Raw genomic sequence first — 17,140 nt, 5'->3', positions numbered from 1 at the left:
AAGAAATTGAAAAGATCTTAGAAGATGAAAGACCTCCCATGTTCTTGGAGAGGCAGAATTAATATTGTCAGATATTAATATTGCCATATCAGCCGTATTACCCAAAATGATTTACAGATCTAATGCAGTCTCCATCAAAATACCAATGACATTTTTCATTCTCAGAACTAAAATTAATATGGAAGAATAAAAGATCCAGAATAGCCAAAGCAATCCTGAGCAATAAAAGTGGTGCTGCAGGCATCACAATATCTGATCTCAAATTAGAGTAACAAAAACTGTGATATTTGGACAAAAAAAAAACATGAAAATCAATGAAAAAAAGACACAGAGCCAGATCCATGAAGATACAGTCATCTGATCCTTGACAAGGTTGTCAAAAGCATATGGTGGAGAAAAGACACTCTTTGGAGAAAGGACTTCTTACACATCTACCAATGTTTGTAGCAGTGCAACTCACAATAGCCAATTTGCAGAACCAGCCTAGATACCCCTCTTCAGACAAGTGGATAGAGAAAATGTGGTATGTATAAACACTGGACTTTACTCTGCCATAAAGAAAAATGAAAATATGTTATTTACAGGTCAAAGGATGGAACTGGAGCATGCCATGCTAGTTGAAATAAGCCAGACTCAGAAAGTCAAGAGTCAAATGTTTTCTCTCCTGTGGAAGGTAAAGGAAGAAAAAAAAAAAAGAAAAGAAAAAAGGGGATCTCACAGGGACTTGAATGAAGTAGAGGAAGGATTCCGGTGGGAGGAAGGAGGGGAGGCCATGGGAAAATACTGGTAAATGAAATTTAGCAAATCAGAATATTCATGTACAAATATAACACAATGAATCATGCTTATATATGTAATTATAATGCAGTAATCAATAACAATATAATAATATAAGGGGGATCAACAGGGTAGAACACAGGATTGGGGAAGAAAGGAGGAAAGGAAAAAGCAAGGTATTTCAGAATGAGATTGATCAACCTGTTTTGTGTGGATGTGCAAATATGGCATAATGAATTCCACTATCACTTATGGTAATAATGCACCATTAAAAATAAAATAAATAGAAGATATTGGATATGTAAAAAACTGGACTTAGTTTCCTTTATAATGTTGTGGACACTATAAGATTCAGAGTGCCACAGATTCTTCTAAGGAAGTACATCCAGAGATGTTTGGGGGGGGTGATTTGTTCCTTACAGAAGTTAAACATTACTTAAAATAAATCTTGTGACTTTGAAATTGAAATATAGACAAAAAGAGTTTCTCCAATGGAGGAAATCTATTCATCTTACATAGACACAAGATGGATTGATAATTTTCCAGTCCGCTTTCTTATTTGTACCCCAACGGTGCTGATTTGTTTGGAGAATGGAAAGACAATCAAACATTTTATTTAATGAGGAGCTCTGAGAATTCAAGGTTGAGATTCTAGAAATTATAAACCTCCACTTTTGCCCCTCACCAACACTTTTCTGATCACAACCTCCATGAAGACACAGAAGGACTTCATAAAGACACATCATGGAGAAGAGAAAGCTTCAGTCACAGCCACCATGGAGGACTGGTGTGTCCCTGTGAGGCTGGTTGTGGTGAGAAGGGAAAGAGGAGAGAGTGTGGGTACTGGGCTTTACTCTAGAATAATGAAACTGGGAAAGTCCTCTTATTTTTATTTATATATCTATCTATTTATTTATTTATTTTTTAATTAATTAATTAATTATAGCCTTTGAAGGTGAAGTTCCTTTGACCGGACTTAGTTTCCATTGACATCTTTCTTTCATAGCAATTCTTCGATTTAATTTTCTCATTCTTTGGATTCTAGAGTTTCATTCTAATAACTTACTTTCTGCTGAGTCCCTGAATCTTCTTCATTCTCTCCTATAAATTGCAGGTTCCTGTCAGATTTCCTGCTTCCAATTATTCAGGCATTATTTACTCACCTGAAATCTGTTATATGGAGGCATTGTCTACTTTGTTCCAAATTTGGTTGGCATTTCTTCTCAGGTCCCTACCTATATTTCCTGGCAGATTAGAGTTACTGATAACTTTGATTAGTTTTATTGTTGTAATTATCCTTTCACCATAGTGTCTAAAAATAGCATCTATCAATAATAAAATTATTTTTGTTAATTAATTACCAACTCAATTTCCTTTTTTTTTTTTTTAAACATTCCCAATTCCTATAAATGTCCAGGAAAATCTCAAATGATTGTGTTGAGGGAGACTGTTTGATGTATTCATGAATTAAATATGAACACTCCCATGTCTCAATATAACTTTTCCTGTTGCTGTGGTTTAAAAACTACCATTCTTTATTGGGTTCACAAAAGGTCCTTGTTAACTGACAGTCTCCAACTATATAAATGTCTGTTCCATTTTCTAAAATCCATTCTTCTATTGTGGTTATTGTTATGTGTATTCAGTATATAGTTTTGTGATGAATTATGTCAACAAACATTCATACGTTGAGGAGGCTTCCAGTCAAACAATGAGTATTCCTGGTTCATCATGTATTATTCTTCTAAAATAAATATCAATGCATTGTATGTAACCTTACTACTTAATTTTATGTCTATATTCAGGCAAGAGCTAAGCTTGAAATTATTTTACTTATTATATAGTAGACATTTGGTCTCATTATTCATTACATATCTAACATTTGTGTTTGTTGAAAAACAAATATAAACAAAAGAAGGAAGTCCATCCAAGATGATGCTGTAATTTGGGAACAACTTGGCTGTTTATTGAATATTGCCTTTGCCTCCTTCTCTAGCAGATACACCAGCTACATGGAAGGAGAGAACCACACAGGCTTATCACAGTTTCTCCTCTTGGGTCTCTCGGAGGATCCTGAACTGCAGTCCTTCCTCTTTGGCTTGTTCCTGTTCATGTACCTGGTCACAGTGCTTGGGAACCTGCTCATCATCCTTGCCATCTGCTCTGACTCCCATCTCCACACTCCCATGTACTTCCTCCTCTCCAACCTGTCCTTCAATGACATCTGTTTCACCTCCACCACAGTCCCCAAGTTGCTGGTGAACATCCATGCACATAGCAAAGATATTTCCTACATAGAGTGCCTCACTCAGGCATAGTATTGTATGGTTTTTGTTGTAATAGATGTTTTACTGCTGACCATAATGGCATATGACAGATTTGCAGCCATCTGCCACCCCCTGAACTATGTAGTCATCATGAACCCCTGACATTGTGGCCTTCTGGTTCTGATTTCTTGGCTTATTATATGCTGGGTGTCCCTGATTCATATTCTATTGAAGAAGCAGCTGACCTTCTCCAAAGGCACTGAAATCCCACATTTCTTTTGTGAAGTGGCTCAGCTTCTCAAGGTGGCCAGCTCTGATACTCTTGTCAATAACATCTTTATGTTTGTGGTGGCTGTTGTGCTGGGCATGTTTTCTGTTACTGGAATTCTGTTCTCTTACTCTCAGATTGTCTCCTCCTTAATGAAGATGTCCTCTGTAAGCAAGTATAAAGCATTCTCCACCTGTGGGTCTCACCTCTGTGTGGTCTCCTTGTTCTATGGAACAGGACTTGGAGTTTACCTCAGTTCTCCTGTGACTCACTCTCCCCAGAAAATCTCTATTTCCTCAGTGATGTACACTGTGGTCACCCCCATGTTAAACCCCTTCATCTACAGCCTGCAGAACAAGGATGTGAAGCGGGCCCTGTGGAGACTCCTCAGCAGGACAGGCTCTTGTCCCTGATGGATCACTGACCTCAGAACTAAGTGTAAGTTGTGTGCTCTAAAAGAAAGTGTTGTGAATTTCAACATCTTGGCTCATTTTCTCCCACAAAGGCCAGGCTGAATTTTTTGCTTTCCAGAATCACATATCCCTTGCTAATGTTTTTCCTCAAAAGTTTCCTCTGTAGTTCTTTTAACATTTCTTTCCTATCCATGGTCCATAACGTATCAAGTTTGGTAACTTTTCTTACAGATATTCCTGAGACTTCTGATGTGGTGATCCGCCTCGCCACCATGATAAGATGGCGCTGGTTTCCTGAAGTGCTTTCTAGGTAAACAAGCCCATATTTGGTTGAGCCAACTGTTGCAAATGGGAGCACCTATGAACATAGGCCAAGTGGCAGGAGTAGATTGGCTATTGCAAGAGTATAAAAGTGTATGAATTCAGCTCAAGAAGGAGGAAGAAGAAAAACCATGGTTTTATAATAATAAGGTCCTTATTAAATTGCTGAAGGAAGATTCCTGTGTCGTGCTTTCTTGTGGGCGAGGGACACGACAAGTGGTGCCGAAACCCGGGAATCAGAACTTTCAGTGGTCAGGGGGTGCACCGGTGAATACCACAGGTAAGTGTGGCGCTCCTCTATAGATAAGAGAGAGTGGGAATCGACTTTGCATAGTCGGTCAACAAAGATAAATATAATCGACTTTGCATAGTCGGTCAACAAAGATAAATATAATTGACTTTGCATAGTCGGTCAACAAAGAAAGATATTTTGTTTTCGCTTTCATTCTGCTTGCTCTGAACGCTGCTTTCATTATGGGCAATTCTCCATCTAGTTCATTAGTACAGTCTTTAGATTTTTTGTTGCGCTCCAAAGAGCTCAAGGTCAAATGCAGTACTTTAGAAACATTCCTTGTAAGAATTGATAAAGCGGCCCCATGGTTTGCTGTCTCCAGTAGCTTGAATCCTGCCAGCTGGGATAAGTTGAGAAAAGATTTGAATTTCCTTCAGGAGCAGGGACAATTGGAGAAAGAGGTGATACCGCTATGGAAATTAATAAAAGGATGTATTCTTGATGGTAGATGTCAGGAAGCTATTCATAAAGGACAGGAAGTTCTTGAACAACTACATGAGGAGAAGTCCGAGGATTCTATGAGTACTTCCAGTAAACATAGTGCAGGAGAACAGGTTTATGGAGCTATTCCAAAGAGGAGACTATACCCAGATTTAAAAGCCCTTAGAACACCAGAAGAAACAGGGGAGTCAGAATCAGACGGTGATGAGGAAGTGAAAGAGCTAACGCAGCACTTACGGAAGGTGAAGATAAAAGAAGGGGGAACTAAGAGGCAAAAAGATTTTAGACAGAAGGACTATGAGGAAGAACAGAAGCCAGCTCTAGCCTATGATCCTCCCCCATATGTGGGAGGGGTTCCAGGCACGGGTAGAACTTTTAACTCTGCAGCTTGGAGGGCTGCCCATGTAGAGTTGGGGTTTGCCTGTCCTGTATTCCAGGATAATGATGGGGGAAGACATCAGGAACCCATAGAATTTAAAACGATAAAGAATATAGCAGAATCTGTCCGCACTTATGGTGTGGATGCTGCTTTTACTATCGCCCAAATAGAGGGGCTCAATAGATTCTGCATGACCCCCTCGGACTGGGCCAGTTTAGTGAAAGCTTGTGTTTCCCCAGGTAAATATTTAGACTGGAGAGCCTTCGTGTTAGAGGGGGCCAATGAACAGGCTGCACGCAACCAAGCTATGGGCAAACCTGCCTGGGATGTGGATATGCTTCTGGGGCAGGGTGGATTTGCCAATCAGCAAACAGGCTTTCCATTAGAGGTTTATGAACAAATTAATAAGATCTGCATTGCTGCCTGGAAAGCACTTCCTAATAAAGGAGAAGTGCGAGGTAACTTAACAAAAATTGTCCAAGGCCCCACAGAAGCTTTTTCAGATTTCGTGGCTAGAATGGTAGATGCAGCAGGAAAGATCTTCAGGGATGCTGATGTAGCTATGCCTTTAATTAAACAATTAGTATATGAACAATGTACAAGAGAATGCAGAAATGCTATTAATCCATTTAAAAGCAAAGGCATAGAGGCATGGATGAAAGCTTGTAGAGAAATAGGCGGCCCATTAACAAATGCAGGCTTAGCCGCTGCCTTCCTTCAACTTTCTAACAAGACTTCCTCCGGAAATAGGAAGTGTTATTCTTGTGGACAAGAAGGACATTTCATGAGAGAGTGTCCTAGTATACATAAGGTAGAAAGGACAAATAACGCTCCTCCAAATCGCCTCCCGGGGGTGTGTCCTAGATGTAAGAAAGGAAAACATTGGGCTAATAAATGTAAGTCCATGAAAGATATCCATGGCTGGTTTATTGAAAGGATTGATTCAAAAAATGGCTGGAAGGGCCCCCGTCCTCAGGGCCCACAAATATATGGGGCCACAGAGGAAGTAGCCATGCCGGACGAGTATTGGCCATCTCTGAGACACCCCAAGAGTCCAGGAGAGCCACTAAAGGTTCCACAGGAGTTGACCTCTGTTCCACCACCAGACTCATTTTAATACCTAACATGGGTGTTCAGGTGATTGACACTGATTTTAAAGGATCTCTGCCACAGGACACTGTAGGTTTGCTCATTGGGTGAGCCTCTTCAATCTTACAAGGCCTTCATGTCTTTCCTGGAGTGATTAACCCAGATGCGGTGGGTTCTGTTAAAGTCATGGTGGAGGCTCCAAAAGGCATTGTGTCCATCTCCCCCAGAGATCGGATTGCTCAGCTGCTCTTGCTGCCTAGCCTACATAAGCATTTTAAAGCTGATGCCATTAATAGAACTAGTGAACAGATTGGGAGCACAGAAGGGAATAGCGCCTATTTAACTCTAGATTTGAACACATGCCCTTTGGTAACTCTAAACGTAGAAGGTAAACCTATTCTGGGGTTAATGGATACAGGGGCAGATCGTAGTATTATCTCTAAAAAAGATTGGGCTAGGGGGTGGCCAGTCCAGACTTCTGATCACTCACTCAGAGGGCTTGGATATGCTCAAGCTCCTCAAATTAGTTGTAGATCACTTTCCTGGCGGGACACTGAGGGGCATGCTGGACAGTTTATTCCCTATGTACTTGACCTCCCATTTTCTTTATGGGGACGGGATATCCTGAGTGATATGGGATATCAGCTCAGTAATATTTACTCTCCAGAGTCTCGTCAACTGATGTTGAAAATGGGATTTAGACCTGACCTAGGATTGGGAAAAAACTTACAGGGAAGAAAGAGTCCGGTGCCAGCCAGGAAAGATACGGATGGAAAGGGTTTGGGTTTTTCATAGGGGCCACTGAGGCGCAGATACCCATTACCTGGAAAACGGAGGAACCAGTATGGTTGTCTCAGTGGCCTTTACCCTCTGTCAAGCTGGCTGCAGCACATGAATTAGTTCAAGAGCAGTTTGATTTAGGACATATTAGACCTTCCACATCTCCCTGGAATACTCCAATATTTGTTATTAAAAAGAAGTCTGGTAAATGGCATCTGTTACATGATTTAAGAGCAATTAATGCATAGATGCAGATAATGGGTCCAGTTCAGAGAGGGTTGCCACTTTCCACTATTCCAGATCACTGGAGAGTCATGTGTATAGATATTAAGGATTGTTTCTTTTCTATTCCACTGCATCCTCGAGACTCAGAGCACTTTGCTTTCACCCTCCCAGCCTGCAATCATGAAAAACCTGATCTCCGATTTGAGTGGATAGTGTTGCCTCAAGGCATGGCTAACAGTCCTAATTTATGTCAGTTGTTTGTTGGTAAGACTCTTGACCCACTCAGGAAGAAGTTTACAGGGTTAAAATGTATTCACTACATGGATGACATTTTATTAGCAGCTAAGTCAGAAGAGCTGCTTTCTGAAATCTATTCTGAATTAATTCATCTTTTAGAACTGCAAGGATTACATATTGCTCCAGAAAAGGTTCAAACAGGAAGCATAGTAAACTTTCTTGGAGCAAAAATTTCCTCACAAGGTATTGCTCCCCAGAAAATAACTATTAGGACTGAGGATCTTCACTCATTGAATGATTTCCAAAAACTGCTAGGGGACATAAATTGGATCAGGAGTTATCTGCATATTCCCAATGTTGATTTACTTCCCTTATATGACATCCTTAAAGGTGACCCTGATCTCTCTTCTCCTCGGAAATTAACTCTTGAGGCCAGACTGGCACTCCAGAAGGTTGAAAAGGCTATTCAAAATGCCAGTTTTACTAGATTACAAGGAGATAAGCCTGTGCAGCTTTGTATATTGCCCATGCTCAGGCAGCCAACTGGAGTTTTATGGCAAGAAGGTCCATTGTTGTGGATTCATCCACATGTTTCTCCTGGACGTTCTTCAGAACATTACCCTGATGCTGTAGCCTCTTTAGCTCTACTTGGCATTCAGCAGAGTATTCAGTTTTTTGGTATTCTCCCAAATTCTATAATTACTCCCTATACAACCAAACAAATTCAGATACTCAGTGCTACTTTGGACAATTGGGCCATCTTGAGATGTTCCTTTCCAGGGGAAATTGAAAATCATTTTCCCTCTCATCCACTCCTTGCATTTGTTAGGGATCATCGGATTATATTTCCTAAAATAACATCTACTGTTCCTTTGTTGAAGGCTTCGAATATCTTTACTGATGGTTCTAAGACAGGCATAGGAGCCTATGTTATTGATAGTCAGTTCCCCATCCAACATCAATTTGAACCAGGAAACCCACAATGGGTGGAGCTACAAATTGTCATTAAGGTTTTTGAGAGTTGTCCTTTTCCTTTTAATCTGATATCAGATTCTAATTATGTAATAGGAGCACTTAAGGTGTTAGAAACTGTAGGTGCCATCAATCCTAACAACAAAGTTTCATCTTTATTTACTCAGTTACAAAATTTGATTTTGGGCCGTTCTGCACCCTTTTATCCTGTACATATAAGAGTTCATACGGCTCTCCCTGGACCTATTGTTGAAGGAAATGCAAGGGCAGATGCCGCTACCTGCACAATTTTTTTCTTTCTTCTCTTGACAGTGCTCGAGACTTTCATAATAAATTTCATGTTAACTCCCAAACACTTCGTAAGCGCTTCTCTATTCCTCGAGCAGAAGCGAGACAGATTGTCTTAGATTTTTCTCATTGTGTTCCATTTCATCATCTCCCTTCTTTTGGTGTTAACCCCCGAGGCTTGCGACCTCTTACGATTTGGCAAATGGATGTAACTCATATTGCAGAGTTTGGTTCCCTAAAATATGTTCATGTCTCAGTAGATACTTTCTCTGGAATTATGCATGCCTCTGCTTTGGCAGGAGTAAAAGGCCATCATGTCATCTCCCATTGCCTAGAGGCTTGGGCCGCCTGGGGCCTTCCATGCTCCTTGAAGACAGATAATGGGCCGGCATACACTGGTCAACAATTCACCTCTTTCTGCTCCACTATGGGAGTGCAACTGACTCATGGCTTGCCTTACAACCCCCAAGGTCAGGGAATCATGGAGAGAGCTCATAGAACGATTAAAGAACTTTTGCAAAGACAAAAAGGGGGAATAGGAGCAAGTCGTACTCCTAAAGAGCATTTGTCTCTGGCTCTTTTTACCATTAATTTTTTAACTTTGGATCCAAATGATAATTCTGCGGCTGACAGACATTGTTCGCCACCTGCCCCCCCTTCCTTAGGGAAAGTGAAGTGGAAGGATGTGCTTTCAGGCCAGTGGTACGGACCTGATCCCGTGCTGATATGGGCACGAGGTTCTGTTTGTATTTTTCCACAGGATCGAACGGAACCGCTTTGGGTGTCTGAGCGACTCGTGCGTAGGATACCTGGGAGTCTGCTAGCCTCGACTTCAGCTAAAGGTGTGAAGGAACAGAATGAAGAATCTACTGATCCTGTGGTGTCTGGTCCTGATGATCCAATGGGCCAGTCAGAAGCCAGTTTCTAAGATAAGGCTCTGGGCGGTTACTCGGGCATGGCCGATACCTATGCCGATCCATGCTGATTCCAATATTTTGCCAACCCTTTTCGTCACCACTTGTGAGATGGAAATGCCATGTCGTGATCCTATGTCTACTGAAACCTCCGTCTTTAATCTTACATCTTTTAATTTGACTGAAGTCTTTTGTTTTTCCCTTCATAGTAGCAGTCAACACTGTGTGCGTCTGCTCCTTAAAAATGTCACCTCCTGGGACAATCCCTTGCAACATGACAGTGTATCTTTAAACATACTGACTGCTGCCCTCACGCAGGTCTTGCAGGTATTGCAGTCTGGATCTGGTGTGGGAAATAATAGTGGAGTGGTAAATATCACCACCCTGGTTACTGTGAGTACCGGTCATTTTCCATGGGCAAGGAAAAATGCGACAAATGCCACACGGTTTCTTGCTTCACCCACTTGTACCCCTTACAAAAGCTTTCCCCCAATATTTACTCATTGTCAAGACAGAAATTGGGATTATAAAGAGGTGGCTCCGGGATTCTCTATATCTCCATCCCTTAAGAAGTTTTCCTATAATTTCACAAAAAATGGTACCTCTACCGGATCGGGGTGGCCTTTTTATCAGTGGCTGATAGGTAATCGGGCTGGAGCCACGGCTGACATCTCTGCTTTAGCCTTATTAAAAGGAGGCAATTTCTCTTTGCATAATGCAACAGGTACTGTCACGGAAGATATACAGAAAGGACATCGACTAGGAAACTTGTTGTTGCATAAGCAGCTATATAATGCTACTCTTCCCCCTGCTCCAGTATGCTTAACCCCCCTTTTCTATTTCTATTATCAAACAGTTCAGAAGTGATTCTAAATTGTTCTAATGATAATATTACCTGCCTACTTTCAGAGTGTTGGAACGGTAGTGAATCTGTTGCTGTGATTGCAAAGGTACCCACATTTGTACCTGTCCCAGTGGAGGTCAATCCAGATAATTTTCCATTGGTGCACCTCTTCAGAGAAAAGAGAGACTTTGGCATTACTGCAGCCATAATAACTGCTATTGCTGTCTCTGCTGCTGCAGCCACTACCGCTGCTCTAGCCATGACCAATCAAGTTCAAACAGCACAAACCATTAATCAAGTTATACAACAAACTGCACAGGTACTGGAGTCCCAGGACCGTGTTAACAGACATGTCCCTCCCTTTGCTCTCCTACATTTTTTAAGAACAATGATTGGATTTTCAACATGTCACCGGAGTCTAGCTTTGAATGTGTGTATTCTGATTTGGCTCTTGTGATACGATGCCTGGGAAAGCTCCAATGTTGCTACATTGTTTGTGGTCCTGGATTTTCTCCTTACATCCCTTTCTGTCTTCTTTTGTTCATTCCTTCCTCCCTCATTCTCTCCTTTGCCTTCTCTCCTTCATTTTGACTGTTGTACTGGAAATGGTCACTTACCTGCTCCTTTTTATAGCTGAATAATATTCTACTGTGTGAATATACACAGAATGCAAGCTGCTTTTCCTTTCACCCATTGATGGCCATTTGGGTATTTACCATCTTTGGACAATTGTGAAAGAGGACTTCTGTTGATATGTTTGCATGTTTATCAATTTGGGTACAGCCATTTAGCTGATGAGAAACCGCATACACTATGGTTGTTCCATCCCATTGGATTTATTCATGAAGTCCTGGCCATCTCAGTTTGTGGAGTATCCTCTGTAATATTTGTACAATGGCAAAATCAACTAACAAAGCTATTCTTAAATCCTACACTGGCTGTTAAGCAGCAAATGACTAAACTTGTTTTCAATTATTATCTTCATAATCTCAGAATGGAACCCCTGTGTCATACAGTCATTGTGTGGCTAATTCTTTGAAGAGTAGCCAAATAAACTTTTCATTCTAATTTATACAGTTTCTAATATATTCATCTCCTTGCCAATACTTGTTATTTTCAAAAAGTTTCAAAGTATAGCTCTTTATTGGATGTGGAGAACTACCTTATTTTGCTTTTGATTTGTATTTCCCTATGACTCTCTGAGCTTGCTCTGGGGGGCTTATTGGTATTTTGTATGTCTTCTCTGCAGAAATTCATTTCAACTCTGTGCTCATTTTGCAATGGAGGTGTGTATACTTTTGCTTCTACACTGTAAGATTTCTTAATATGCTATCGGTACTTGACCTGTTTTGCAAATATGTGTTCCCTTTCAATATTGTGTTTCCCTTTACTTCAAGTATACAATTTAACATTTTTTACTATATTCAGCATGATATACAATAGATACTTTGAAGTTATTTCTCTGAGGTGAATTTTTGTGTCCTTTTACCAACACCTACTAAATCCCCGCCCACAGCCTCTGGCAGCCAACATTTTACTCTTTGTTTCCTTGAGTTTGACTCTTTTAGGTTAACTGTGAGTCCATGTGGTGCTGTGTTTTTGTTATGGGATCATTTCTCTTAACAGAATGCCTCATAGGTTCATTCATGCTGCCTGAAAGGACAGTGTTTCCTTCTTTTTATGCCTGAATAAGGTTCCTGTGAGTTTGCTCACATTTAGTATCTAATCATCTGATTGTAAGCAGTTCACTTTGTTCCATATCTTGGCTATTGCTAATCATGCCATGATAATGGGAATGCACAAACATCTTGACATACTGATTTCAGATGTATTAGATATATGTGTAATAGAGGGATTGCTGGATCATCTAATAGTTCCTTTAATTTTTTGAGGAAACTCTGTAATTTTTTCTCCAATGTCTGCATCAATTTATATTCTCACTAATAGTGTTCAATAGTCTCTTGTTTCCAAATCCTCCATAATGCCTGTCATCATTCATCTTTTGGATAACAGTCATCCTAACAAGCATGATGTGATATCTCATTGTGATTTCTATTTGCATTACGCTTTGGATTAGTGGTGTTGAATATTATTTCACATACATATCAGTAATTTGTAAGTCTTCTTTTTAGAAATCTATGCAGGTAATTTGCCAATTCATCATTGAGTTATTTATTTATTTTTTTTACTATTGCATTGTTTGATTTCCATTTATTTTAGATATTTTCCTCTTATCCAATATATGAATTAAAATATATTCTCCATCCCTGTAGATTATTCTTCTATCTCTCCAGTGCTTTTTTTGCTACATGAAGAACTTTAAGTTTGATATAATTTTTTTTTAATTTTGCTTTTGTTGCCTATGCTTTGGAATTCATATACAAGCCATCGTTTCCCTGGTGAATGCCATTGAGCATTTCTCATTGTTTTCTTCCTGTAGTCCTACTCTTAGTTCCTTTGGCCAATCTCTATCTTTAAATTGGGGATTAAGATGCATTAAGATTCACAGAAGTAGAAGGAAATAAAAGCAAATGTCCTTTGAAGAGTCAGGGTTTTTTTTCTCACCACGAAGCTTGACTGTACTTTACATTTTCACTGACAGGTTTCAGGAATGATAATATATGTGGCCAATTATTTTTTTAAACTGACACAAAAATTGTACATACTGATGGGTTATTATATTCTGTTTTCATATACATATACACATTGTGTAATGTTCAAATCATGTTAACCATATCTAAGTCCTGAAGCATCATTTTTTTGAACATTTTCAAAATAATTTCTAAATTTTTTATATTACTTAAAAACTCAGTTTGTGCCATTTTCTTCTGCAGATTGATTGAAGCATGTACTTAAGGGAGAATTTGTTCTTCTATAACAAGAATCTGATACAATTTCCATTTTCTGCAATTCAGATTCATGTCTCTAAGGAGAATATTCTGTATTCCTTCTATACTACTGATCTGTGGTTCCTATTCCTTGTTTTGTATGTTTTTTGCTAACATGGATAAGATCACAATTCTAATTTTTCTGTTAATTTGATATATACTTGTATATTAAAAACTACTGGTCTTTACAAAATTACTTGGTAAATTTCTGCTCTCCTGTAATGTTTCAGGGTGTCTAACAAATCTACAGTAAAAGTGTTTTCCGAGTTTTCATTGATCTCATGACTTCATTAAAGGTGACATGCTCACAAATTATATCATTTGAATGTGGGCAGGATTCAGGTTCTTGCAGGATGGTAGCCAGAGGCCTTTCTTAGTTTTAAGCACAAGGGACTCTCATGAAGGCATCTTATGGGTATAGCAGCTGGCTTCTATCAGTGTGAGCAGGAGGTAATACAACAAGCCCTATTACCAAGACATTGGTCTGTAAGCACACTGTTACTATAGTGATGTCCCTATGCTTTTCAGGAAGGTCTCCCACTCATCAAGACACCACTGTGTCAGAAAAGAATTCCCTTCATCCAAACTGGAAAAAGAATCCACAGATGCAATTATGAATTTCCTTGACCTACAGTGGTAAAAGCCACCTTGGTTTTCTCCTAACTGTAATAGCATATTAAGCTGCAGTCATCCTGAGCCCAAATACAAGTGTACAAGATGGTTTCTGATTTTTCACTCATAAGGAAAAGTGCTTCTCTCACTCCAAGTGTATTATTGTTAGATTTTATGTGTGTGTTATCACCTAATGAAGTATTTAAGAAAATGTATTTTTGACTTGTCTTTATTGAAGTTGATAAAATAAATTCTCATACAACCTTGAGAGTTATGGTCCTTGGAAACCTTCCACATTTCATCCATCACAGACTCTTGTGGCTCACTGTGACAAACTCATGCATTAATCCTTCTCTGATCCACGTTATGAAGCATTATTATATAATCCTAATCAGTTGTATGTGCATGGAAGAAAAAAATCTATCTGCTGTGTGTGCATACATGTTGAGGTGAATTTGAAAGGACCAAAGAACCACAGAAGCATGAGCATGGAGCTGCACTGGATAGGGGTCATTTGATGTTGAGGCATTTTTCTGTGTATGGGAGGCAGCAAAAGTTAATTCAAAACTGCCGTGTTTCCACAGTGAATAGAGAGGATTAGACTCTAGACTCTCCACCATAGGGTAGAGTAAACACACGTTGAATGAAAGCCAGGAGAGCTACGTTTGTGCAGTAAAATGAGTCAGTTGCTTAGTACTTTTCCTAATCTTTCCTCACATGATGAATGTCTTTAATGGAAACAGGATAATTCTAAATTCTGACTTTTTTTGGTGTGTATGACAAATGTCTATCATCAGTGTTTCATTCCTTTTTTATTTGTAGAATTTTTCAAACCTCACCCACCATTCTAGGATTCTTTACCTTGTAAGCATTGATTAAGAAGTCTAGAACCTATTAAACAGTCATGACAATTTATAAACAAATTTTACATTTAATCTCTAAGAACTGCTTGGAGATCTTCTTAGACGTTTCCAGTTTCTAGTGAAGAAAGAAGTTACTGGGTATATGAATGTCAAATTCCCTTTTCCAATTTTTTTTTGTAAGACAGTAAACAATTTCTTACAGGCATGTACATTATCTGTTTCATCTTTGATTTCCTTCACCTAAGTACCGTTAAAAGTGAGCAATTTGAGGCCATGATAGCTCCAGAATGTGCCCCAGTCCACTCAGCTAACAATTTTCAGCTCATGTTGAAAATCATATTTGACCTGAAAATCCATATTTTCAATAATTCCTTGGTCTATAATATGTTGATAATGAGATCTTTGCTTTATTATCCATAAATATGAACTAAATACTGTTCTAATAGGTCTGGTTGATTATATCTCCTGATCAAGCCTTTCAATGAAGTGCTTTAGTTATCAAAACCCTATAGACTTGGGAATTAAACAAAACATGATTTGTCTCTTGCTGTACATCACAGTTTATAATATCATGATACTTATGAATTATGGGAATGCACCTTTAAACCACATCCTCTAATGTAATAACAGGAGCTATCATTGACAGGGAATCGTCATTTAGGGTGCTCATGACATACTTATGTATAATCATTGCATGGTTTTGGAAGAAAACACTGTTGCTGTTAATTTGCTGCTGAGGAATCTGAGGCTCAGAAAGAAGCTGGAAGCTGCCAAAATTGTCATGTTTATAAGCCAATATAGGAGTGATGAAGTGTCTATAATCCCCAAATTCTTTCTATTATGTATGTTAATAAAAAAAAATTCATACCAGTTTTAGACATCCATTGAAAACTTTATAAACTTTTCCCATGAAAGGTGTTACTGCATCATGACATTCTCCTTGATCATTAAATAATAGAGGAAAACCCAAATAATACCTGCAGGAAGAGTGTACTGTGGGACATGAGTCAAAATTATTATCTCACTTATCAAGTTCTTCAGCTACCTATAGCTGGAGTTACAGAACTTGGAAATCATACAAAAAAGTAAAGGAAGCCAAAGTTCAATTCATTTGAAATGAAATAGTTGACATACTATTCAATACCACAGAGCCACACAGCAACTGTAATCCAAGGCTACCACTGATTCCTCACTTGGACAGCTGAACAAAGCCACACATTTAAAACCACTCTTATTTCTTGAGCCCATGTTGAAATATCACAACTACAGAAACTCACAATATACCTTTCCTCTACTGGGATTTATGATTTAGAGTTTCTTTAATAAATTAAAAAGAAAGCTATATATTTTAGTGGAGAATTAGTAGAATGCAGAGAATCTTTTGAATTTACACTGCAGTATACTGCAGTACAAAGGTAAAAAGGGACCTCGTTACACATGAAGTGAGTCTCTAAAACACTGAAGTTTTGGGGGTGTGAAAGCAATAGTGGAATATACTGAGTTTTCAAGGTAGCGAATTAGTGACCATGAATGAAAGAGTATGACATCACATTCAGGTGGAAACTAGAGTAGTGATTTCAAGTCTCCACTCAGTATCACAAGATCCCTATGGACAGGTAAGATTACAGCAAAAAGAAAATCCCCTAAGTCCAACCTAAAGATAATCTGGTATTGAAGGCCAATGCATTTAAAGATATTTGCAAAACAACCTTGGTCTTGCTCAAACAAGTACATTTGTAACTTACCCATTTGAGCTTGATTTTTTAAAGGAATGATCATCTGGGTCTTTCCTGGAACTTTATAAAACCCTCATACCTTATCTAAATAAAATGAGTTATCAGATTTTTATGTCCCCAGTTTATTTCTGCAAAGTCAACACTGAGGACTAGTAAGACAACCCCTACATAAAACCTGGAAAAATAAATATGTTGGGTGCAAATTTTAAAGAGAATATATATGAATTCTGAAAAAGAATGTAATTTAAAAGCATTTTTAGAATTTGGCCTGGAGGATAGAATCATTGTTCAGAGATGACAGAGACTGCTGAGATATATTTATTTATTTATGATGATTATATGACTAAGAATTATGAACACTTGTACAATACAATTATATATGAACCAAAGGAAGTGGTATTCCTGTATAAAATATGGAGTGGAATGAGAGTCTTGCAGTTAAAAGAGTAATTTGACCAAGAGGCTAAGATTTCCAGGCCTAGACGACTGATTCTTCCAATAGAAACTATGAAAATGAGGGGAGAGATAATGAGA

At 38.8% G+C, this 17,140-nt stretch overlaps 1 pseudogene; it reads left to right on the top strand.

The window, feature by feature from the left end:
- The first annotated feature begins 2,789 nt into the window (after window positions 1–2,789).
- On the top strand, window positions 2,790–3,725 carry LOC124968298 (olfactory receptor 7D4-like; annotated as a pseudogene).
- Window positions 3,726–17,140: the final 13,415 nt, after the last annotated feature.

This window comes from Sciurus carolinensis, chromosome 17 (genome assembly GCF_902686445.1).
Source record: "Sciurus carolinensis chromosome 17, mSciCar1.2, whole genome shotgun sequence".
Classification (NCBI taxonomy): domain Eukaryota; kingdom Metazoa; phylum Chordata; class Mammalia; order Rodentia; family Sciuridae; genus Sciurus; species Sciurus carolinensis.
Note: the sequence above shows the minus strand (reverse complement) of the source record. Positions and strands in the feature narration are given on the sequence as shown.